Below are 27,765 nucleotides of genomic sequence, written 5' to 3' on the forward strand. Positions count from 1 at the left end.
ATCAGAGGCTTCCACATCCAAGTCCCTCTTATCACCTCATGTTTGAAAATCACCATCCCCCACAAGATTCTGTTGGTTTCCTTTGTTCAGTTTTCCCGCTCATTTTCAAATTGTATTATTGAAGTGGTTCTTTATAAAACATTGTGCACAGATAATGTTTATTTCCCCCAACACTTCAATGATCGAGACATAAAGAAACCTTTTACTATAAAACCATCACCTTTACCTGAACACATTTACAATGTATCTTTTCGAATGTCCTGCATCATCACATCCGTTTGTATTTTTGGTAGCATTTGTTTTTCATGCCTAACATCTTAAAGGTAGTTAAAACATGTTAAGGACATACAAGCTAAAACGTGAGACAAGTAACGTCACAGACTTTAGTATAAGAGATAAAATACTAGTTCAGACATTGACTCTTCGTGTGAGAGTGTGTGTGGCTCTTAAAAGAGCTGTTGGGTTTGTCTGATGAGAATGAAGACGTTTATCCTCCGAAGCCGTACAGAGTTCGTCCCTGTCGTTTCAGCGCGTACACAACGTCCATGGCAGTGACGGTCTTTCTCTTGGCGTGCTCGGTGTAGGTGACGGCATCACGGATCACGTTCTCCAGAAACACCTTCAACACACCGCGAGTCTCCTCGTAGATCAGACCGGAGATACGCTTGACACCGCCGCGGCGAGCGAGACGACGGATGGCGGGTTTGGTGATTCCCTGGATGTTATCACGCAACACTTTGCGGTGCGCTTAGCGCCTCCTTTCCCGAGTCCTTTACCACCTTTACCTCTTCCAGACATGATGATAATGGCACAACTATCAACTGAACATGAGGAGTAAATCTGCGGGTTGCATTTACATTGACCTACAGGACCTAGTAGAAACACCACACTGAAGGCGGAGCCAACATCCCGTCACATGTTTGTTACCCTTACGAAAATTAACAATGGTTTTACTATAGTAAAACTGTAGTAACCATGACTTTAGTAACCATGGTTTTGATACCATGGCTTTACTATAGTAATATTGATGTAATATTAGAATAAAACTTTAGTAACCATGACTGTAGTAACCATGGTTTCGAAACCATGGTTCACATACCACAAATTAACCATAGTTGTATTACCACAATTTAACCATGGTTTTCCTGTATTAGTACCGAAATAACTAAAAACAAAGGTATTCTAACTCTCCTTGCGGGTCACTCCTTTTCACTCTCAAATAAAACCCCTCAAATGATAAAATGGTCTTTTGCAAAGTGTAATTTGTGTGTAATCTGTAATGTTATAACAAGTATAACAATATATAATAATATACAGCACACGGCTGCATACAAAATTTGGAGTTCCTTCATGCTACATGCATATTAAAATATTGTAACATATACAATAAATAAAATAAAACAATATAAAAACAGTTATTTATATACATATATATACAAACATTTATATGAATATAAACAGCAGCAACCAGATGATAGTATGAAAGTTTCATCTTCACAATAAACAGTCTGTCCATCTTGATTGTAATGTAATGTAATTTACTGTAACACTAATGTTACCTATAAAAACTACTGTGTGTTTCTCTTAAGGACATGCCAGCGGTCAGTTCATCGGAGGACTAGGACCATGAAGTCAATCCGTGATAGGTCTCTTTTTCACAGGTCCCACCTTTCGCTTTTTCAGTGGATGCAGTTCATATATAGGTAATGTATTTTAAAGTGCTACATAATTAATTATTTCAAATAGCAACAAAAAAATGAAACGTAAATAAACTCAAGATTTTTTGTGTTCATAGATTTGCGCAGGGTCTCCGACTTCGACAAGTTGATATGATGCAGGATGAAATAGCAGCAAGCACCACAACCTTGTCAAGTATGTCTCAAAAGCTACGCCAAGTCTGCAGAGAAGCTGTGGAAAAGATGAGAATAAAAAAGGGCAGCTCCTTGGTGGACGACGGAATTTGTCCTTATTGACTGAAAGTCTGTTCCGCTATAAGAGAAAGGTGTGAAGATTTGCAACGTAGTCCTTAAGCCTTTTTTGGTTACATGTCCAGTAGGCTTTTACACTCAAAGTTCCTTTCTTTCTACCTTTGTTTCTTAAAACAGTTTTTCATATAGACTTTATCATTTCTGCAGTTTAAGATTTCAGTGAATCTGCATATCAAAACACAACTTAGGATCCATAATAAAAAAAATCTACAGATTATTGTTTATTTCTGTTTATGAATGTGATACCAAAAAGGATTTAATGTTTGGATCTTATAAAAAAGTAATAAAAAAAGTTCCCCTTTCAGATTGTGTTACCTGCAGCAGAACGGCTGTTCTCAGGTGTATTTGTTTTATTTTGCTATCACACTAATAAACCATAAATTAAATTACCAATCATTCTTTCATTTTGAGCTTGAATTCCCAGTTATTTATCAAAATAATTTATTATATACAGATTTAATAGTACTCAAATGGAATGTATTGATAGTCAAATGAAGGTTATTGCAGGAACATATTTAAAATAAATGTAAAATATAGATCTACATAATAATAATCGAGATTTAGCCAAGAGGTATCGCAATATTATTTTGAGGTCATATCATACTTCTTGACTGGACAGATCGATATCCCAGAAGCTTGCATTTTACTGTATTGGGTGTTCCCTTCTTTCTTAAGCAGTAGTTTGCTTTTATTAATTTACCGCACCATTAGCCAATATTATTAAGAGGTGAAAAAACTGAAAAGAACCAATGGTTACTCTGAATTTAGTTTAAAAAAAGCATGTTTTGCTGGAAATTGTTCACTGCATGAGGTCTTTCTTTTTTGCTTTGTTTGTGTCCTCACAACAGTATGGGAGAGGAAGAATGGGCGGCACCTGGAGAAGGAGAAAATGGGTGTTTGGCATGTTGGGTGTGAAGCAGGAGGAACAGAAGGGAAAAAGAGTCAAGCCAGTGCTTCGACTGGTGGAGAGAAGGGGTCGTCAGAACCTTGTGCCCCTGATTGCACTCCATGTAAAGACTAGCTCCTCTATCATAAGTGACGAATGGCGGGCATATCGTACGCTAGGTGAGCTCGGGTACAACCATGTGGCAGTTAATCACTCCAGGTGGTATGTGGATCCAAGAACGGGTGCCCACACCCAACATATTGAACGTGCCTGGAGAAGCATCAAGGAGCAGGTTTGGAGGCAGAGGGGGAATCGAACTGAACGCCTTCTGTCTGACCATCTTTGCCTTGTTGAGTGGATGGAGTGGCTGGGCAGGAGACACAAAGGTGGCCCTCTCGGAAGGCTCCTGCATGATATAGCGAAGACCTACCAAGTACCAAGTTAGGATGTAGCATGTATTTTTTTTTTTTTTTTTTTTTTTGGATGAACACTTCTTTGAGATATGTAAGTCACTGAGTGAGAGAGGGAAATAATTACATTTTCTATGTAGTAAGTCTGTTTTAATTTGAATACTTTTTTCAAACTTCTTTTTGACTTGAAGTTTTATAGAATGTTCTTTTGGTTGATGTGTTTAGTTAAGTTATGAAATGTGTACTATTATACAAAAAAAAAAAAAATGTTACAGTGTGATTTCCTTCTTCACAAATAAAACACCATTTTTTCCAACATACTCATTTTATTTTTTACAAACATTACCTTACTGTTCCCACTTTAGTTTAGGTAGCTGCACCCTTATATGAAGTAATTAATACTTATATGCATCTTATAAGGTCTTATAAGTGTCTTATTAACTGTTAATTACTGCTTATTACAAGCACCTTAAAATAAAGTGTTACCCATATAAGTATTAATTACTTCATATAAGGGTTAATTAAAGCACAATTAACACATTTATTATTGCTTATAAGACAATTATAAGCCCTTATTAGAAACTTGTTAAAAGTTTATAGACCACTTATCAATGTTAATAGGATGTTTAAGGACAGTAATTAGACTGTAAGAGGTTTATATTAATGCCTTATTATGGCTAATAAATCCTTTATTATGCACATATTAACCATTAACAATGCTCCTTTGCAGCTACTTAAAAGTAAAGTGAGAACAGTGTTTATTTAATATTAATAAGATCCTTTATTATGCACTTATTAACCATTAGACAATGTACCTTTGCAGCTACTTAAAATAAAGTGGAACAGTGTTTATTTAAATTAATAACTCCTTTATTATGCACTTATTAACCATTAACAATGCACCTTTGCAGCTACTTAAAATAAAGTGGGAACAGTGTTTATTTAAATTTATAAATCCTTTATTATGCACATATTAACCATTAACAATGCACCTTCGCAGCTACTTAAAATAAAGTGGGAACAGTGTTTATTTAAATTAATAAATCCTTTATTATGCACATATTAACCATTAACAATGCACCTTCGCAGCTACTTAAAATAAAGTGGGAACAGTGTTTATTTAAATTAATAACTCCTTTATTATGCACTTATTAACCATTAACAATGCACCTTCGCAGCTACCTAAACTAAAGTGGGAACAGTGTCTTATTAAGATGAGTGTATTGTGTATATGATAAATTATGAATAAAGGATCCATTTGAAGAACACACAATGAGATAGTGATGAAGCTTAAAAACACAGATCTTTTGTAAAGGTATTTGTTTTAGTAAACAAACTTTTAAAAGCAGTTAACAATTAGTGCAATTATATACTGACCAGAGAATCCTAAAAAAAAAAAAATTAAATGTAGTGTAACGCATGTAACGCATAAAATGAAATAAAAATGGCAACTTAAAATTTGAGGTAGTTTTACAATTTAAAAAAGAAAAATCAAATTTGAGGTAGTTTTACAATTTAAAAAAGAAAAATCCCTTTAGAAAATATTACAAAATAAGGATAATAAATAAATTAAATTAAATAATAGATTTCTCAAGTATCAATACATTGCACTTTTAGAACAGCCGAACAAACATAAATGGTAACACAAACTCCCAGTCACTTAAAAATTGCCCTTCCCAAGAGGGAGTAGTTTCCCTGATCTCTTCAGGGCCTGGACCTTGTCCTCGATGTCCGTACTGGTAACAATGACATCCAGACATTTACCAGCGAAATCTCCAAGCTTGTCCTTTCTGGTATGTTGTTTGCTTAGCTCAGCATATTTCTCTGGGGCAGCGATGGCAAGCTCAGCAATGGGCGCATTTAAGCTAATAGTGTTGCGGTCCACTCCCACCTTTCTGCATGCAGCAGTGATTGACTTCTTTTTTTTGTAGGTCCACAGGACTTTAGCGTAGCGTTCTATGACTTCTGCTGGACCATGTGCTAAGACAATAAAAAAAGGAAACTTGGTATTAGCCTCAGGGAAATAAAATGTGCAGTATACTTTTCAGTTCTTCCATAGGAACCCTAGTCAAACATTGCATAATATAAGTATTCGACTGTGTCAATCTCACAGTCAAAGCTTCGCGAGGGAAAAAAGGATCATGCCATTCAATCAAATGTTATATTGTTTTTCAATAGCAGGCTACTTATTAAATTAAGCGTCAAATAAAATGAATTTATTTTAAGATGACCATTTACAAAAACGTTTTTCAAATGCAGCCTTTAGATTACTTACGCCCGCTTCACACATACTCCGTGTGCAGTGCGTATGCGGTGCGTGTTGCGGTGCGTATGCGGTACAGGAGCAGCACGCGCTATAGTCCTTTCACATATGCTGCGTTTGCAGTGCGCTACTGATCCGCAGTTTCTGTGTGCCACAAAATCAAAAATGGCTAAGTAATTTTGATTTTAAATCCAAACGTTAAATTTTACATTGTTTAAGACATTGAAACACTATGAAAATTAATTTGAATCATTGTGATTCTTTGTTTTACATGTAAAATTTACATTGTTACCCCCCTCCCCAAAATATATAATGTATTTTTTGAGGGGGGAAAAAAAATAATATATGATGGCATTTTGCAACTTTTGGGACTAATCATACTTTTTTTATTTTTCTTGACCCTGTAATGTAGTAACTGTAGAACACATTAACTGTAATTATGCGTATATGATGACATTAATACAGTTTCTTGTCAATCTATGTCTATTTTAATGTGAACAATGCGCTGTCACTTTATTTCAGTGCGGTGCAGCACAGCAGAAATAGACTCGGTGCGGAAACGATCTCTGCACTGCTGTATACGCACCGCACCTGGAACGGATCGACGGACCGCACCCGCGTGCAGTGTGAAAGCTCTAACCTGTTAACATGGATATGGAAAAAAATACGCACCACATACGCACTGCAAACGGAGTATGTGTGAAAGGGGCATTAAATTTAGAATTTATTATTAGACTAGTTATTATTTATTATACCTTCAGTTTTATATGAAAACTGACTGATTTGAAATTTGTTGACTAAAAACACTTGTTGATACAACTATCTTATACGTTATGGTAGGCTAATGAATGATTTGCTTCGTGACATTTTCTCTGGACCTCTTTGATTTTTTATTGAACACCCCTGGTTTACATGATTAACCATTACCTCTTGAAACACAGCTCCTTGTGTTTCTCTTGCTTTCTGTCCCCCTCATGCGTTTCTTCCTCTTCGTCTTCTTCATTATCTTCTTTGACTTCTTCTTCATCCCTTTTCTCTTCTTCTTGCCATCGTTCGAAGATGTTGAGGTTGAGGAGCTTGATGAGTAGTTGGTAGATGACGAGGAACTTGTCTCAGGGGACGAAGACGAATCAGAAGCTGACTTGGCAGAGGGGTCAGGGGATTTCTCATGATTTGTTAAGCTGGAGGTTTTTGATGCTGTATGATAAGACAATTATACATTGTCCCCATTAGACAGAAAAACAAGAAGTACAGCTCACTATTAGGAAGATGTCCTTGATGTTTAGGACTTTAACTGAAAATCTCTACTATATATAATTACATAATACACATATACAGTATGTTTATTGATGAATATCAGTAATTATTGACTTACACAGAGACAGTTGCTCTCTTAAGAAATCTCTCTCCTGGTTAGCTCCACGATCATGTCTTCCTGAGCAGCTATTTTTTGTTTAGCCAGTTCCACCTCGTGTTTTTGCTTCTGAAAAATGAGATTGGCAGTGGGGGCCATTTGATCAACACCTGGGACTGGAACAGAAAAAAATTGAGCATTATTATTAATCTGTATCATAGATTTTCCCTTGCAAGGATCTAGGATGGGTGTTTACAGGTGTAACTTGACAACACAGATTGAAATCTTTATACAAACCATGGGAAATACAGGAACACAGTGTAGCCATTAATAATAACCAAACTTCAATCAATTGTTCCTCTGCATGGCTAATCTGACATGTCATTGTTTATGTTACTGTTAACCACAGCTGGGTTAGGGTTAAGGTTAGCTTACCCCGCAGCTCCACTTTAATCTTGAGCAGCTGCAGACTATCCATTAGTCAGTGTAATTTAGCACTCCGAACAAAGTGAGTGAATATTTGCATAAAATAAAAGTTTATCAGTTTGAACATTAAATGTCTTGTCGTTGTGGTGTATTCAATTGAACATTGATTGAAAAGGATTTCAAATCATAGTATTCTGGATTTATTTACGTTTTACACAATGTCCCAATTTTATTGGAATTGGGGTTGTAGATGATAATTCTATAACGCTAACGTTATTGTTCTTAACTTTCTTTCCTCTATTTAGCCTAAAGACTCATCTAATGACACTTACTTGGCCACTTCTCTAATTTTATTGTGTTCATGTGATTGAAGGGTCTTAGATATGGGAGGGTCACAAGTGATCTATGGTTGTCTGTGGCAGGAATTTCAACCTAAGACCTACATAATCATTTATAATGTTAATATTTTGGCCTATGTATATAACGTTATGAATATGAGAGAGAGAGGTTGTATTTCCGTCCACCTGAGGGAATTTTGCAAAGTAATAATAAGTTACTGGCAACAATCTAACTTGCGCTAACCTTAGCTAGCTAACTGTTATGCTGTTACAGTGTTACGTTATATTTCTTTACTTACCAAAAGAGTCATTCTCCATCTCAGAAATCTTCCTCTTTTGACCTTTCCTTTTTCCAGTACCGGCCCGCGTCTGATTCCGACTCGTGGTTTGGGGTAGGGATTTGACGTTGTCCACCTCCTCCATCCCGCCCGCGCTAACACGACGTTCGTCACGACACGACATCTTTCCCCGCCAGCTGCCTAAGCGGAACTTCCGCCCCGCCCCCAGTCTCGCCCCCGCTCTTCCACGTTAGTCTCCCGCCAATAAACGAAATAAGAAATGACTTTACCAAGATGGCCCTGCAAAACAAACTCAGGAAACTTATTTTTGAAGGAAGTTCGGTTAGAAAAACATTAAAGCTAATTAAATACCTTCAGAAAAATAAACTTCTCATGGGAAAAGCAAGATGCCGCAGATGTCACCAGAAGATGAGGCTCACCAAAAAGGGAGGACAGGACCATTACAGCTGGTAAGAACTTGTGTTGTGCTTCTTATAATGTAATGCAGACAAAACATTTTTTCTCTCAATTATATATCTCATTCTTTCTGTCTGCAGTGTACATAAGGCCTATTTCATAGTTTTCACACGATTTCCAGACTTTTGGAGGTGTTTAATCTGGGATTACTTATTAAAAAAAATGAATTTATTCAAATCTGTTCAATGTGTTTCTAAGGCTATCTATTATTATTAAAGGTTAATACCACAATGAAAAATAAATATGTTGATATTCTGTAGTCCAATATAAACTGAGCTTTACTTCGTGATGTAAGCGGTGGGAGCTGACGTAAGCAGGTTCCAGCTCACCACGCCCTTGGTACGAGCTACCACGCCCATGGCAGTATAAAAACTAGAGGTCGACCGATATTTGTTTTTTCAGGCCGATGCCGATCTTTTGAAATCCGGGTCGGCCGATGGCCGATTAATGCTGCCGATTTATTTTGGCCGATATTTGAACCTTTTATTTGAAAGATAAAATGTAACACACATAATTACAACATTTCTCAACAAATACATTTATTGAACACTTGACCAATCTGCACTTGTACACTTAAAATTAAAAATGTATAATGTAAAAACATATTGTATAAATAATGTATAACAAATATATTAAATAAACAAAGCAGGTGTTACGAACTGCCCCGAGACACGAAGGTTGAGATCCAAATGCAGCTTTAATTAAGACACGTAATCCAATATTCAGAGCATCCAAGAGAAGCACAGGCATAACTAGGGATGGGTATCGTTAAGGTTTTAATGTATTACTATCTTACCGATACTGCTTATCGATCCGGTACTTTAACGGTATTCTTAACGGTTCTTTTTGTTATATATATATATATATATATATATATATATATATATATATATATATATAATTTTATTTCAGGAAGGTCTACTAACATTACTGTTCAGGTGTGGTCTAAAAAGAAATCTAATAAAGTAATCAATTGTAAAATAACACTGCATAGTTTATCATAGATAGATTAATGCTTATTAATGCAGAAGTTATTCATTCAAGAGCTGTAAGTGATTTTCTCTTTGCCTTTTGTTGTTTGATTCGCAGTAATGGCTCAATCGTCAGCATGTTTAATAGACCGCTTCCCCTTTAAGACCGAGTTCAGATCTAATAGGCTCCTGATGCAGCATATTTTCTCCCCAACTATTTCCATAACTACGTCCATTTAAGACATAAACTGTGTTTAAGTGAATCTCCAAGCCGGTCGTTTTGACATATTTTTGTGTATATTTGATCGTTTAGACGCATGAAACCCAAAGTAGCCTATACTTTGCTTGTCTCTTTGCGATGTGTTTCGGAGCGCGCGCCGCCTTGGGAACGGTATCTCTTGCGCTCTTTTTATTATTAAACGCGTCCCGCAATTTAGCAACAGTAGCATTTTACAACAATCACCGATCGTTCTGATTCTGACGTTAAGTTTGAGTTTTAGGGAGAAATGTCAGTGCACCGCTGTGAAGGGAAGGAAGTTGTGCTAGACAGAATGCGGCTTATGTATAAATATTCTTTTTATAATCTTTGGTAGGCGAAATCTAAAATAAAATCAGACTAATATCACAGATCTAAACCAGGCTACGTTTGAATGTTTAGTTCTGTCACTCATTATGCAGGGTTCGTTTTGTGCTCGCTGTGGCACCGTGAGCGAGATCTCTCTCTCTCTCTCTCTCTGACTGCGAATAGCTAAATTGCATCACAGACAAATGGTTTAATATTATTATACATAGAAATGGCTGGCGAGATAAAATAACTTTCTCTTTATAGCAATAATAAATGTATTTTCTTAATTTCTCCAGTACCGACAGCAGAACCGGTAACGTCCAAGCTTACCAAAGCCAGTCCTTCAATAGCCTATACTGCGTTTGTATATTTGTATTACTTATTTCTCTGCATTGAGTGACAACCCTCTCAAATATAAGACACACAATCAGAACAAATAAAAGTCTCAGATTCACTGTCTGTAATTGCAAAATTCTTGCTTACTTATTGTGACATGATAGCAACCCTTCTGCTGTGATAATGCAACTTCAACTACGCTATCAATATCCAAAGTAGCCGAACGTCATGTCAACTATCGCGTTTGTCACGTTTTTTCTTGAAGTTGGCAGTAACATATCAAAAGTTTTTAATTAAATCTAAAGAAGTTATACAAATTTAACCCTTACTGTTTTCTCCAAGGAACTTAGCTCGTTCCTTAGGCACTGGATGAGGTCTGTTCACTCTGCTGGAAAATGACTCTAGGGGCAGTGTGCATCGAACACGTGTTCCACAACAACACTAGGCTGCCCACAGATGCGCCTGCCTAATAATCGGCTTGATATGCATGGATATTGGCCGATGCCGATTATGTAAAAAATGCAAAAAATCGGCTGATTAATCGGCCGACCGATTAATCGGTCGACCTCTAATAAAAACCATCTCGTTTCGTCAAAACCACTGTAGCGAGTCAGGAGTTGGAATTGCGAGTATTGAAAATGATCAGGATAGAGTATTTTAGCATCTATTTAGCATAGCATTTATATAGTTATTTAGATTATTTAGTGTAGCCTAGGTAGTTAATTAGCATATTTGTTAGTGTAGTATTGTTAGAAGCATAGTTAGTTAGTAGCATAGTATTGCGTCAGTTAGGATAGCTTCAAGTTAGTGTAGATTATCTGTATTTAGTACAGTGGTCAGGATGGTACGTAGGTGTAGTGTTGCTGGTTGCATGTCCTTGGCCTGGAAGACCGCGAGTTCCCCCCTAGAGCTGGAGGAGTGTGCAAACTGCATTTTACGCGGGATTGCTTCTCCAACGCAATGGAGGTGGAAATGGGCTTCTCCAAACAGCTCGCGCTGAAAAGCGTCGCAGTGCCAAACGCTGCTCCTCCTGCATGGACTCCACCACCGCAGCGGCGTCTTGAGGTTTTGACGTCTTAATTTTGTTTGGTACTTTCGCTGCTTATTGATAACAAATCTATTATTAATCTGTGCAGCCACCCAGGCCAGAATGCCTAACAGGAGTGTGTCGTGTGACACAGGCACACTGATGGAGCCTTTCACAGACTGTCCCGGGGCAACCTCTACACCAATAAATAGGAAAAGATGTGAGGTGTCCACTGATGACTCCAGCTACCATCAAGATGGAAGTGAGAGCACCATGAACAGTGCAAGGTAATGCGTTTAGTCCCGTTAGGTTTTTCAGTTAGGCTATGTTTGAATGTTCTAATTTAGCAATTAACGTTACTTGTTTTTAAATACTTTTGATTTGTTGTCATTAAGTTATTTCTGATACATACACATTACATAACCAAATTATGATTATTTATGCTTTTATTTAAATTTGTTTTCTTTTTTTTCCTTTTACATAGAGTCTTTAATGAAGTATTACCCCACAAAGTGACTAAGTACATTGTTTATGAAGATAAACTGCTGAAGCTTTTTAGAAGATGCCCTGACTGCACCCGGAGTTTGGTTGTTTCACAAACAACCACTGGGACACTTCTCCGTGTCAAACAGCACTGTGCTTACTGTGAGTACTCCAGTGATTGGTCGAGCCAGCCAATGGTAAACAATATACCAGCGGGAAACCTACAGCTCTGTGCAGCTGTTCTGTTCACTGGCTCATCGTTTTGCCAGATATCGAAGGTGAGAGATAATAACATAACGCTGTCATATTTGCACATCACCCCTCAGGTTATTATATGAAGATGTATTTTTTCTCTTTTAGTTCTTGGATGCCTTCAAAATCCAGGGGATCTCTGAGCCGTGCTTCCACAAGCATCAGGCCAAGCTCCTTATCCCAACCATAAACTGGCAGTGGAAGATCGAGCAGGATAAAGCTATTGAAAATGCCATTGCTGATGGGGCTGTGACTCTTGGTGGGGACATGAGAGCTGATTCATCTGGTAATAAATAACTCATTAATTATATGTATGTGTATGTATATATAGAGTCCAACGATGGTTCAATACGAATACATGTATCGTTACACCCCTAATATATATATATATATTAGACTGCTGTCAGGCTTTGTTGACGTTGGCTTTGTGCAAATAACACAATTGTAGGACATTCAGCAAAATATGGCAGCTACAACATGATGGACCTCAAAGCCAATTAAACAACTACACAATGAAAAGATTTTGTTATGTGAATTACTATATACTGTGCATTGATCTAAGTATTTGTGTTTGCAGAGCAATGAAGTTGGAAACAGCCAAAGAATGGAGAAGGAGGGATTTGAAAGAAGCCTGTCTCTTCTTGAGGAAAGAGGTGTTGTGGTCCAGTCTTTGGTGACTGATCGTCACACAGGGGTACAGAAGTTTATGAGGGAGCAAAAAGGACATTAGACACTTCTTCGACCCTTGGCATATGGGAAAAGGTTACTATTTTGAATAGAATGAAAACAGTACCAGTATTTCTAACAGAACATTTTGTTAAAGTGGTAGACAATTATACGGGAAGGTTGCACAAAGTGAACTTTTTAAGATGCCACAAAAAGGTTAATATATATCACAACTTATTTTTATCATATAGCCTATACTGAATGTTAGTCCACCACCTTGGTCTATAAAGTGCAGTGGGAAAAGCTGATTACAGTAATTGTTTTCATTATACTTTGTGTTCAGGGCTTGGTAAAAAAACGGATGCCCTTAGTAAGGGTAAGGGACTGCAGGACGTGGGGCTGTGGAGAAAGAGTGTGGTCAATCACCTTTATTGGTCTTCGACCACATCAACATCTGGGGAGGAGGTAGTGGCCAAGTGGAGATCTGTAGCAAACCATATTCAGAACATCCACTGCCACGAAAACACCCTGTTTCCTTGTTGTCTTCACGAGCCTCTGGTTGGTGATCAGACAAGACACTGGCTCAAACCAAGTAAGTACAGATAAGCTGTAACGCTAATGTATTTTATTTTGTAGTTGTGTCACTCTCTAGATTTATATTGAACTATCTTCATTACATCAAGTCAAAGTTAATCCAAATTATAAAACACTGTGATTAACTGTTGTATTAAGAACTTTAAATCTTTTGTTTAGGCACAGCAGCATGTGAAAACTTCACAGCAATTTTGTTGTCACCACGTCTTCTTAAAGACATGCTCAAAATTAGTCCAGAATACCACACCTCTGGAATCGAGTGTTTCCACAGCCTCATTCTGAAGTTCTCAGCCAAAAATGTGGTGATCTCCTTCAGACGAATGTTGTGCAGATAAACAAGATAATGGATTACACATTTAGTGCCGCTTACTAAATACACTACAATTTTGTAACCTGTAAAAACACATTTGTAACTTATTATAGTTATCTTAAGTCATGTTAGAGATCGTTTCATTATAATATCGATTCATGTATTTTTTCCCTTTCAGACTACAGCTTGCTGCGATGCATTATAATGAAAATGCAGGCAGATCACAGGCATCCACTGCAGCTGATGATCTGCGATACTCAATAGTTTTCCCAAAATTCAAGCATGGAGAATTTACAGTGAGAGCTCTGAAGAGCAATCCTACCACAGGTAACTTATACTTGTCTGAGTTATCTCAGAAAAAATATATAATCTATATTATAATAATTCTCTTTCTGAAGGCTACATTGACAAATTAATGGAGCTGCTGTTCCACCATGTGGTGGAAGACTCTCAGCCGTACCTGGACTTCTCTGGACAAATGGCTGTACCAGAAAAACTGTGTGCTCAGTTTATTCAGCCCGACAAGGAGGAGGCAGTGAGCAGACACAGGTCAAGGTTCTTTAAAAACACATGAGGTTATACCCACTCTGACAGCTTGGACACACCTGTCTGTCATCTACAACGTTCCAGAAAAAGCACTCTGAGATTTTACTTTGTTATAGAAGTTACCAGTGTGATTACTGACATGTTCTTTTCATGTATTCTTTAATGTCGGTGTGTGTGTTAGTCTGGTTACAGGTAGGGCTGGGCGATAAAACGATAACGATAATTATCGCAATATAATTTTTACTTGTGATCTAAATACATGATATTGGATGACCAATGGTTAATTTTAATAAAGTTAAACTCTAAGTCTGTCACGAACCCCTTTCCTCTGCCCCATCTCCGCTTCCTTGTGCACGCACACATACACTCCACTCCCGCTTCCTCGCTCCGCCCCCTTGAGCTCGTACGCTCTGTTTCCTCCCTCGCGAGCTCACACGCTCGTTCTGCTATTACGAGCTCTCGCTCGTAAACTCTCTCCCCCCTCTGACCCACTTGCACTCACGCGCTTCCTATCTTCACACATTAGTTTCACCTGCACTCGTCTCATCACCTGTCATTCGTTACACCTGCACCTTCCCCTATAAATACCCAGCACTTCCGTTTCACGGGTGTTGGTTATTGTGTGTTTAGGTTCCCGTACCTTTGCCCCTGCTAGTCCCGTCTAGTTTTGCCCCTGCTAGTCCCGTCTAGTTTTGCCCCTGCTAGTCCCGTCTAGTTTTGCCCCTACTCGTCACCTCTTAGCTTGCCAACTCGTTCCCCTGTCTTCGTTCCCACTTGTTATTGTTATTCAGATTATCCCGGCTTTTGACCCTACGCTTCCCTCGATGATTCTCTCTGGATTAACCCTGATTGTACTTTTGCCTTCACTGCTTTATTCTCAATAAAGCAGTTTTTCATCATTGTGACTGTCTCTACTTGTGTGTGTGTGTGTGTGTGTGTGTGTGTGTGTCGGGTTACAGAATAACCAACCTCACCGCAGACAGTCACAATGTTTCACGCTAAGGATTCGCGCAGCTCTCTAGAGCGGAGAAGCACATCTCATTCGGCGCGCGGAGCTACAGTGTGGAGAGAGGACCACGCGCTCATGGCCCGGGGGCAGCAGGTATGCACAATGTCTGATTTATGTCACCCTGTTTCACCTGTGTCTGCCCCCGAGCCCGTTTATGCATCCAGTGCATTTCTGAGCGCCGTGCACTCTTCGGGCGCTAACCTAGGGTTTCCTATGCAAGGCAGCGGTTGTGTAACGCATAACCCCGCCCTTGACATTATGGAGCCAGCGGCCCGACTCTTGGGGTTGCGTCAGGGGAGTCAACCCTTGGAGGTTTAGATATTTGATTTTTGTGCCCTGGCTGACCAGGTGAATTTTGATGAGGTGGCTCTGAAAGACATTTTTCAATGTGGACTGAATGAGCCAACCTCATCATTAATGCCTGGTGGTCGCTGCCCCCTTAACCTGGTTCAGTTTATTGACCTCGCCCTACTGTACTCTGGTTCCTCGTTCACTGTGGGGGAGGCAGACACTGAACCAGCGCTCCACACCAAGACCCCCCTCTTGAAGCCTTACACGGCCCCCGTCTTGAAGCCTTACACGGCCCCCGTCTTGAAGCCTGCCACGGCCAGAGAGCCAGCGCCCATGCCCGCCACGGGCAACGAGCCAGCGCCCATGCCCGCCATGGCCCATGCCCGCCACGGCCAACGAGCCAGCGCCCATGCCCGCCACGGTCAGCGAGCCAGCGCCCATGTCTGCCACGGTCAGCGAGCAAGCGCCTGTAGCCTCGACCGCCCCAGAGCCAGCGCCTGTAGCCTCGACCGTCCCCATGGCCACATCCCCTGTTGGCCGAAGACGTCAGAGAAGGAAGAGGGCCCCTTCTCCCCAGTCTCGTCTTGTGCTCAAGACAGCAGAGGTTCCCCCAGAGTCTCCCACGGCTCTGCCGGGTTCTGCTCCGCCCCCAGAGTCTCCCACGGCTCTGCCGGGTTCTGCTCCGCCCCCAGAGTCTCCCACAGCTCTGCCGGGTTCTGCTCCGCCCCCAGAGTCTCCCACGGCTCTGCCGGGTTCTGCTCCGCCCCCAGAGTCTCCCACGGCTCTGCCGGGTTCTGCTCCGCCCCCAGAGTCTCCCACGGCTCTGCTCCACCCTCAGAGTCTTCCACGGCTCTGCAGACCTCTGCTCCGCCCTCACAGTCTTTCACGGCTCTGCCGGGCTCTGCTCCGCCCTCAGAGTCTTCCACGACTCTGCCGGGTTCTGCTCCGCCCCCAGAGTCTCCCACAGCTCTGCCGGGTTCTGCTCCGCCCCCAGAGTCTCCCACGGCTCTGCCGGGTTCTGCTCTGCCCCCAGAGTCTCCCACGGCTCTGCCGGGTTCTGCTCCGCCCCCAGAGTCTCCCACGGCTCTGCCGGGTTCTGCTCCGCCCTCAGAGTCTTCCACAGCTCTGCAGACCTCTGCTCCGCCCTCAGAGTCTTCCACGGCTCTGCCGGGCTCTGCTCCGCCCTCAGAGTCTTCCATGACTCTGCCGGCCTCTGCTCCTCCTCACGAGCCTCCCAGAGCTCTACCCCTCGAGTCTCTCAGGCCTACATCCCTCGAGTCTTTCACGGCTCCACCCCTCAAGCCTCTCACGGCTTCGCCTCTCGAGTCTTTCAGGGCTCCATCCCTCGAGTCTTTCATGGCTCCACCCCTCAAGCCTCTCACGGCTTCGCCTCTCGAGTCTTTCAGGGCTCCATCCCTCGAGTCTTTCATGGCTCCACCCCTCAAGCCTCTTACGGCTTCGCCTCTCGAGTCTCTCAGCGCTCCTCCGCCTCTCAGGGCTTCCCCTCTCGAGTCTTTCATGGCTCCACCCCTCAAGCCTCTTACGGCTTCACCTCTCGAGTCTCTCAGGGCTCCTCCGCCTCTCAGGGCTCCGCCCCTCGAGTCTCTCAGGTCTCCTCCCCCTCTCAAGCCACACGCTCGTTCTGCACCCCGCGAGCTCACACGCTCGTTCTGCACCCCGTGAGCTCACACGCTCGTTCTGCCCCCCGCGAGCTCACACGCTCGTTCTGCCCCCCGCGAGCTCACACGCTCGTTCTGCCCCCGCGAGCTCACACGCTCGTTCTGCCCCTCGAGCTCACACGCCGTTCTGTCCCTCGAGCTCACACGCTCGTTCTGTCCCCTCGAGCTCACACGCTCGTTCTGTCCCCTCGAGCTCACACGCTCGTTCTGTCCCTCAGGCTCCTCGCAGCCGAGCCGGCCGTCAGGAGCCGTCCTATTCAGAGGGGGAGTACTGTCACGAACCCCTTTCCTCTGCCCCATCTCCGCTTCCTCGTGCACGCACACATACACTCCGCTCCCGCTTCCTCGCTCCGCCCCCTTGAGCTCGTACGCTCTGTTTCCTCCCTCGCGAGCTCACACGCTCGTTCTGCTATTACGAGCTCTCGCTCGTAAACTCTCTCCCCCCTCTGCGCTTCCTATCTTCACACATTAGTTTCACCTGCACTCGTCTCATCACCTGTCATTCGTTACACCTGCACCTTCCCCTATAAATACCCAGCACTTCCGTTTCACGGGTGTTGGTTATTGTGTGTTTAGGTTCCCGTACCTTTGCCCCGCTAGTCCCGTCTAGTTTTGCCCCTGCTAGTCCCGTCTAGTTTTGCCCCTACTCGTCACCTCTTAGCTTGCCAACTCGTTCCCCTGTCTTCGTTCCCACTTGTTATTGTTATTCAGATTACCCCGGCTTTTGACCCTACGCTTCCCTCGACGATTCTCTCTGGATTAACCCTGATTGTACTTTTGCCTTCACTGCTTTATTCTCAATAAAGCAGTTTTTCATCATTGTGACTGTCTCTACTTGTGTGTGTGTGTGTGTGTGTCGGGTTACAAAGTCAGAATATTACATTTTACCAAATAAATTTGAAGTTGTTAATTTTTTTTAATCGATGTTACTGTTTTTGTTAATGAACATAAATTTAACTTAGTAAATCTGCATCCTAACTCAAGCTAATACTACTGTCAACTCACTGTGAAATATGCATTTCGAGACAAAACATGTAATATTATTATTGCAGCCTGCACTGCAAACTGTGCTGAAGATACGTGCCATCACAGTCAGGCAACACAAACCTGTTTCAAGACTTGAAACAATATCCCCCATTAGCACACGCAGAAACTAAGAAATATATTTTTCTATTAAGATATTTATTTTGTTAAGGAAAAATGACAAATGTATTAATGTTCTACCTGACATTTGTGAAATGTTCTGACAATAAAGAGTAGTTTAAAACCGCAATTAACGCTCTGGTTTCTACAACTTTCACTTAGGGGCAAACATCTGCCTTAAAACTTGAAAGAAATAAAAATCTGACATTTATTGTGATTAATTATCGATATCGACTGATATAAAAAAAATAATTGTGATAATTTTTTTGGCCATATCGCCCAGCCCTAGTTACAGGTTAAGGAACCACTGGCATTATTGGAGATTGACTGAGTTGTCCGTCTATCTGTATATGTGTGGAAAATTACTGCGTTTATCTATTTCTTAGCCAATGAGAATCATTCAACCTGTAAGCAATGACCAAGCTTAGACCTTTGAGATGGTATAACTGCTGTGATCTTTGTAACTGTAAGGGGGCGGCCTACAAACTCCTGTGTGAGTCTTGAAGCTGACTTCTGCTGATGAAACTGCAAACTATCTTCAGTAAAACTTTTCTTTAATTAATTATAATTCTGACTCCGGGTCTTCATTCTTCATATCTGGTTCTGGGTCTTTGACTGTATACCCCTTACAGTACATATTCATTTTGAGTTTTGTAGCTGATTTTTTATTTTTAAATTTTAATTTGTGTAGTGTGTAACTCCAGTTAAAAATGCTTCTTTATAATTCATTTTTATTTTATTTTTATATTATTAAAAAAATATTCAATGCAGTGGGGGAAGGAAACCTCTGTATGGTCATTCTTCAGGAAACTCTTCCCTGATCCGTGTCACAACGCAAGAAGGTATGACCACCCGAACGTGTTGGCCAAGGTACCCCCAACACCACCTAACAACATTACGATATGCAAGGTGTCTATAAGCGCTGAAAGACAGGTAGTGCACATGTATGTTGAAGTGGAGGATACATTGGTTTTTAATCAATTATTCCATTTTTTTTATATACATTTATTTTTTTATATAAAATGTAACATTTCTTCCTGGAACTAACCTGTTTGTAACTGTCTCTTCCATCTCACCATATAACTGTACATAAGTGCCATAGACAGCTTGTAACACATATGGGTTTAGTGCTACAGGCTCAAAGCCTGGATGTGCCGTTACACAGCCCACTCCACCAATCTGGTCACACCTGTGTACTACCTACAACATGAGAATTGTTTATTACTACTTTGTTAGGATGATTTATTTAATATTTGGTATGTGGAGGTTGTGTTTTTTCAGGGTTCGTACAAGGTGCGAATGCTTGAACTTGAATTTGACTTGAAATTTATGAAATGGAACTTAAAATATTGAAAGACAATATGTGAAATTAGTGTTTCATTTTATTGATAAAGCAATCTTTTCACACAAAATTATATCTTTATCAGATAGGCTGAAGCTTTAGGACCATTTTGCATGGCTATGAGTGTGATATTGTTCATAAATATCCAAGTATATGATACAGCTTTCATTCTTCAGGTCAACCATATTCATGAGGTGGAAATCTGTTTGAATGCGATATCTTTGTCATAGTAACCTTTCAGTTGTTAAAGTTTCCACAGTCATTGCATCTGCTACACTTTATTTTGTACCTTTATTTTATTTTGTTTCATTTGTTTATTTCTGTTTACCTATTTATCTGTATGAACCCTGGTTTTGTGTATAGTACTTATTAACTGGATTTAACACTCTGGTCTTGTCATATTTCATAGCTATACCTTGGGTATCTCCCTACAACAGACATTCTCTACCAGGGAAAGTGAGCTGCAGTGCCCACAGGTGCACCTGTTGAGACAGAATCATTTGTAATTGTAGAGGGAGACTTGAAATAAATGGTTTTCACTTAATTATTAACACAACATCATACCAAAATTAACCTAAATGCATGGGTTTTAATTTTTTGATAGTTCCGTTAGCATTTGCTATAAGCATTAGCCTAATATAGCCATAATGCTAATGTTTTACCATTCAGACACTGGCCCCATTCTCCCTTGCGCGGCTGCTTCGCTAGCATCGTCGGATGCCGATCGCGATGCGGGAGTTAAAACCGCAGTTTGAGCCAGCGGCTCGAATTGATATGGCTCCGGCCCTGTGTCCACAGACAATTCACCCTCCTCCACTTCAGGTGAAGGTGGGGGAGAAAAGTCCTCGACTTCAAAAAACCACTCCGTGGCAAAGCTACTTGCGTCACTCCAGTCACTCTCCATTTTAGAGTCTGACAGCAGCTGTCAATTAATCCGTCACTACGGGTCTCAGGTGCACGCCCCACCGCTCAGCCCCGCCCTCGGTTCATCCCCTCTATCCCCGCTGGGGTCTGCCCACTTTTCCAGCATTTTTCAAATATTGCTAGTGGGTGGAGTCAGACTCTGAGCAGGGGTTTAGTTACCCTTTAAAATTCAGTCTTGATGTTAATTTATCAGGTCATTTGTATAAAATTAATGTTAAATTGTAATACTTGCAAATAAACAAAGCTGAATGGGTATGGGATGACACTATTAGCGATATTTTTGATGGTGACATCCTGAGAGATCACATTCAGAACAAAACAATTGGCCAATGGGATTTGATGTTATTGTGGAATTGTGATGGAATTCCTGTCTTTGAATCATCTCAATGTTCTCTCTGGCCTATACAAGTAACGGTCAATGAGCTGCCACCAGCTGTGAGAAAAGAACATATCCTGTTGTCCTCACTTTGGTTTGGTAAGTCAAAGCCAGTCATTCAGACTTCTTAAAGCCATTTGTTGAAGAGATGGAAGTTTTAAAAGAGACCATACTACAGTGGATTGATGGTGATGAGATTCGTACTAGTAGAGTTTTTGCAATTGTCAGTGCTTGTGACGCTGTTGCCAGACCAATGCTAAAAGAGAGCACACAGTTCAATGGCAAGTGTGGCTGTGATTGGTGCCTTCACCCTGGCAAACGTGTGGCAAAGGGAAATGGCTTGGTGAACATCTACCCTCATGAAGATTCCACTGCAGAAACAAGGCAACCTCAACAATGGGAGGATGATGCGATCAAGGCCACACAAGAGGGCTGTCCTGTGAGGGGAGTAAAAGGAGTTTCACCACTTCTGTTTTTGCCATTTTTTAATATTATACCTGGTTTTGTACCGAGTACATGCATGCTGTCCTATTAGGTGTTGTTTGTCAGTTCATGACCTTGTGGTTAGACAGCTCATATCATGGCAAGCCTCGGTATATTGGAACAAGAAAACAAGTCCTTAACACTCGGTTGTTGTCACTTAAGCCCCCCAAAGAAGTCACACGTACTCCTTCTTCATTGGACAAGTTAAAATTTTGGAAAGCTTCCGAATTTAAAAAAATGGCTTTTTTACTACTCCTTTGCGGTTATTTCAGGCATCTTGCCATCACAATACCTAATCCACTGGCTGCTGTTGGTTTATGCTATGTATGTTCTCCTCATGAATAGCATCTCACGTCAAGCTATACAGAAAGCTGATCTTGCTTTACATAAATTTGTGATACAGGTTGGAACATTATATGGCATAGAACACATCAGCTTTAATGTTCAACATCTATGAGCTGATACTGTCAAGTTAAGGGGTCCTTTGTGGTGTATATCTGCATTTACATTTGAGAGTAATAATCATAATCTCATGCTGTATTTTCATGGCACCCAATGTGTTCCTGAACAGGTATGCTGCACATTTCTGCTTTGGCGATACATCCCTAGATGGATTGTAACACAGAGGAATAGTCTTGTGTTGAGTTACTGCGGTAGACTTAAAGGAATGAGAGTGAAAAATCTTTTCATTTTTAATGATGTGCATATATTTGTTGCTCCTAAATGTCAAGCTCTGACACCAAGGCAACTTGCAGCTATTAACCGAACTTTTAATATCATGATATTGAATCCTGTGCAGTTCTTCAAAAGATTTTTACATGCAGGCACTTTGTACACGTCTGCAATATGCACACAGATGCAAAAGAGCATTAATTCAGTTGCAATGCTACAATATGGAAGCTTTTTGCAAATTCAACATTTAGTCTTGCTGAAGGGTCACTGTGCATTTGGTGATTGTTCTTGTGCTGCAATGCCTGTAATTCTAGAACATCCTCTTCAAAAGAAAGCAAAAGGGCCAACTTGGACATAGAGCTCATTTAAAAAGTGATCCAGTTGCAAGGGCAGAGTACCTTGCCAAAAGAATAGAAAGGTATTGTGTTCATTATGTATATCTAGATACATTAAAACTTAAGTTAATATAGTGTTCTGGTATTTTTTGTGGTAATTAAAGTTATTACATGTTAATAATACATACTTGATAGCAGTGTCATACAGCTGTAACAGAATGAAATATCTGTAACAGTTATTTTTGTAATGTAAGAATGGAATGGTGTAGAAAAACTACACGCCATTAGAGGGCCCTATATATGCTCACCTGTTTGGCATATAAGGAAAAAAAAACAATAAGTCAGCTTTCCAAAGCACAACAAGAAAAAAACGAGGCAGCAATGGAGGGACTACCAAAAAAAGCACAGGGAAGGGACAAGGACACTGGACAAAATAATGAACTTTACACCTGAATCTATGAATTCATCAGCAGCAGATGATCCAGTCGATCTTCCAGTAGAGGCTCAGCCTAACCCTCCTGATCAGGAGTATGCAAACATGTTTGTGCAGGATGGGAAGCTACCACAAGCATCCTCAACACCAGAGAAAGAAATAAGGGTGAAAAAAATGCTGCAGAATTTTGCAAAAAGAGAAGGCAGACTTACGGAAGGAAATGCTAAAACTAAAAAGGCAATTGGCAGCTACAAAACAAACTTCTGACAAATTGCGGAAGTGCTTGGAAAGGTTAAAGAAAGGCAAAAAAACATTCAGCAAAAGAAACAAGCCAAGGGGTACAAAGAAACTTGCCCTGGAGAGAAAAGAAGAAGTGGTTAAATTTCTCTGTCGGGATGAGAACAGTCACCTGCTACCTGGGAAAAAGGATACAATAACTAAAAACAAAAACAAACAACAGAGGCGATTCTTAACTAAAACCCTGACTGAACTCCATGTTCAATATAATTCTGAAATAAAAAAGCCTTTCTCGCTATCATACAGACAGTTTGTTCGCCATTGTCCCTTTTTTGTAACACCACCCAAAGCATCAGATCGGAACACATGCGCATTCTTGGACCACGAAAATGTCAAGCTTTTAGTAGACAAGCTGCACCAGAAAGGTCTTCTGCAAACTGACAGAATTTCAGAGCTGCTGACTTCAATTGTGTGTGATCCACAAAGCAAAGACTGCATGTCTTTGCATGACTGCAATGAGACAGAGGTGGCAGTACCTCAGGAGGAAGTACCTGTTAATGGCAGCAGTGGTCACGAGAGACAAAATCGGATGGACAGAAGACATTCACAAATTTTTCTAAGACGACTCAAAGTGGAACATGGTCTAACCTATTCGAGCTGTTCAGCCAGAAACTTGATTCTCTGGCAAAACATCACTTCAATTGGTTGCACCAAGCCAAAGAGTTCAGAGCATTAAAAGAAACCCTGACAGAGGATGAAGTTTGCCTTCATGTAGACTTCTCAGAAAATGTTTCATGCAAGCTGAACAGCGAAGTCCAAGCTTTTCATTTCGGAGGAAGCAGGAAACAGGCCACAGTTCACACATGTGTGGCCTATACAGCACATGGATGACAGTCATATGCCACCATCTCTTCATCCCTTCGGCATGATGAACGTGCTATATGGGCCCACTTAGAACCGGTGCTGAAGGATGTGAGGGAGAGGTGCAATCCTCCACCATCAACTTTACATGTCATGAATGGTGGGCCTGTCACTCAGTACAGGAATTAAAAAAACTTTAATCTCCACAGTACCATTTCTCTCTGGCATCAAGCGCGCGTGACATGGAACTTTGCCGAAAAGTCCCATGGCAAAGGGGCTCCTGATGGAGTTGGTGGGGCTGTGAAACACGTTGCAGACTCCGCTGTTGAAGGAGGAGCAGATGTGCAGACCCCAGAGCATCTGTAAAAGCTGTTAAAGGAAAAGGAGTCAAGCATCAAGTACTACTGGATCTCTGATGACGAGGCTCTTCCAGACAGTGTTCTAGATGTGAAAGGAACACAAAAAATTAATCAGGTGACCACTGCACAACCTGGCAAAATCCAGCATAGGGAGATCTCCTGTTTCTGTAGCAGACCAGGCATCTGCCAGTGTCACAATCCCTCAGAAGTGGACTTCCAGAATACTACTAAGGTCCCTCCCACAAGTCCCCAAGCCAAAGAAAAACCCCAAAGATCTGAATGGGAAATTCGTACTTGTGGAGTATGATGGCCAACCTTTTGTGCGGTAAGTCCTCATGGTGGTGGGCAATGAGATTGAGGTGAGCTGCATGCAGCAGTCAGGAGGGAAGAATGTGTTCATTTGGCCTCACCCTCTTGACATTGTATTTTATTACATCTCAGATGTGCTGGAAGTGATTTCTAAGCCAGAGCGCATCAATACACGCCATTCAAAGCTGAAAAGTACAGATTGGGACAGTTTGTGCTTTCTGAAAGCATGATTATGAATTATATTTGAAAAGAGTTGTTTTTATCTTGACTTACTGTTACTACTGAATCTAATTGCATGAGCAGTAGATTGAATTCTGCCCTTAATGTTTCTGGGCCCAATATTTGCACTAATTCACTGTTCCATATAAAAGATGTTCTCATTTATTAAATGTGTTCCTTGAAGTTTCAAAGTTATATTTTTAAAGAAGCGATGATCAAATGTTATCATAACATGCAGTATTGTTTTGCATTTTCTTGTTAATTAAATTTAATTATATGATTGAGATACAGTTTAAATTGGTCAGAGGATTAAAATAAAAAAGCCAATTGAAACTGAATAAAATTCATTGAGATATCTTTCTTTTTATTTTGTGAATATCAATCATTATTGATCACAATGTCAGGTGGTGCGACCGGTCATGGTCAGGTGGTGCAACCGGTCATGGTCAGGTGGTGCAACCAGCAAATTTACATTTAAATGTATCAATTCCCACTGCAATTGCAAAATGAAGTAAGACATATAACTGTAAACCTTTATATAATGTATACAAATCATTTTTACAGTTAAAAACAAAACATAAAAAGTCCTTATGGAAAAATGAGAGTTTGAACACACAGAAAAGCAGCCGTTTATATGATTTGGAATAAAAGGGCAATAAATAAAGAAATAGAAAGGGAATTTACAATGTGATATGCATTTTAAACACTACAATGATTCATATTTACAAGTCTCAGTAGTGCGAAGTACATTAAATGTATATTATTTTAAATTAATATATGGTCGCACCACCTGACATTTTCTGGGTGGTGAAATCAGAAATCTTGTTTAATAATGAATTAATGCTGCCTAAAATGCTGTACAACCAATCTGAATCAACACCATACATTGTTTTGGACATAAAAATGCATTTTAAAATTGTTTTGCTTAAAATATTTTTTTTTTCATCTTGAAAATCTTATTTGTCATTGACCCTAACAACTTTAAAACTTGTTGATGTGCACCCCCTAGAACTGATGTCACTTTGCTTAAATTAGTTCACATTTATAATCTAGTAAAAAAAAATATATATATATATATATATATAATTTAATAAAAAAGTTAATAATTTTGGCAAATTATGCAGATGTATAATTTGTCATCATTATGAACATTATGAACATTAGAGAGGGACTTGAGAGCGCAGAGAATAAATTTGTGAGAGCACCTGAGTAAACTGCGTGAGAGGGTTATTATTGCACGTTAATATGGATAATAGAAAATACATTTATTGAGCACGGAATCGTTTTTTCTTTGCTCAAACGATTTTTTTATTTGCGATTGTTAATTTCTGTTCAAAATATAATGCAATGTGCTTTCAAAATATAGTTCTCTGTGCTCAAAACTTACAATTACTCGCTCAGGAATGAGGCACATATATAACGCCATAATTATGCAGATGTATAATTTGTCAACATTATGAACATTATGAACATTATGAACAATGAGCATCAACAGGTTTAAACCATGAAGAATCCTGTAACAATCTGCAGATGTCGCTATTTGGATACTTTTACTTTAAAAGGGGGTATTTATAGACATTAATGTTGTATTTATACTGTTGATTATTAAAGATTATTATCATTATGCCCACTCTACATGGGATAACGACTCATTTGTGATTAATAGGTACATCTGTATAAATTACTGTGGGTGTAACCCCCTATTGGTTCATTCTTCTCGACCAATCCAGAAAGGACCACACGAAGACGTATGCTGAGCTCAAACATCACCTTTACTGGAAATATCGGAGGATATGTGAAATGACACCAAACAGACAAGACATACAGCTCATCCGGTCATACAACTGTCAAGAAATAAATATAAAGTAAATTACAGTACAAACCAGGCGAAAATGAACAACGAGAAATACAACGGATACCATGTGCTCGACAATACATTTCGACATAAAATATATTATCAAAGAGTTGATAATAATGTCAATTATGAAATAAAACACTTTTAAAAGAACAATTCTGACCTTAAAGGTAAATAAATACATCCCTAACAGCATTTTATTTCTGTTTGACCGGAGAGAGACTTCCCACCTACCATTCTCAACAGCTTGTGTAAAACTGAAAATGGCCGACTCTACCTAGTCACCTGTAGGTGTCCCCATATCCCTTTCTTTTAGATGCACTTAATACATTATTTAACGAATATTTTAAGACTATTCTACAACATGAACAAACATTTTGGCATAATTCATTACAAATTTCTTTTAACAGTTTCATGGGAACTTTTGCCACATCCGGTAGCTTCACCTACTGCTGGCAGTTTATATATAGATCAGTGGCTGCCATAGAAATCTACCAGACAACTTAAAATCAATTCAAAAGCTACTAACAAAGATTCAAACTGGAATGATAAAAATAAATAAAAAAAAAGTGTGACTCTTTGAAGGTAAATGAAGTGGCTCTTAAAAGAGCCTTTGGGGCAAATGTGAATGACGTCGCTGTGGATTTAAGCGCGCTCTCCGCGAATGCGGCGGGCCAGCTGGATGTCTTTGGGCATGATGGTGACCCTCTTGGCGTGGATTGCGCACAAGTTGGTGTCCTCGAACAGACCGACCAAATAAGCCTCGCTGGACTCCTGCAGGGCCATGACGGCGGAGCTCTGGAAGCGCAGATCCGTCTTGAAATCCTGAGCGATTTCTCTCACCAGACGCTGGAAAGGCAGTTTGCGGATCAGCAGCTCAGTGGACTTCTGATAACGGCGGATCTCTCTCAGCGCCACGGTACCGGGCCTGTAACGATGAGGCTTCTTGACTCCACCGGTAGCGGGGGCGCTCTTGCGGGCGGCTTTAGTAGCGAGCTGCTTCCTCGGGGCTTTTCCACCGGTGGACTTGCGAGCGGTTTGTTTGGTTCTTGCCATGATCACAAGATT

The 27,765-nt window shown here is 40.4% G+C and overlaps 1 pseudogene; it reads right to left on the reverse strand.

The window, feature by feature from the left end:
* Positions 1 to 149: 149 nt before the first annotated feature.
* LOC127619696 (uncharacterized) lies at positions 150 to 27,765 on the reverse strand (annotated as a pseudogene).

This window comes from Xyrauchen texanus, chromosome 1, assembly GCF_025860055.1.
Source record: "Xyrauchen texanus isolate HMW12.3.18 chromosome 1, RBS_HiC_50CHRs, whole genome shotgun sequence".
NCBI lineage: Eukaryota > Metazoa > Chordata > Actinopteri > Cypriniformes > Catostomidae > Xyrauchen > Xyrauchen texanus.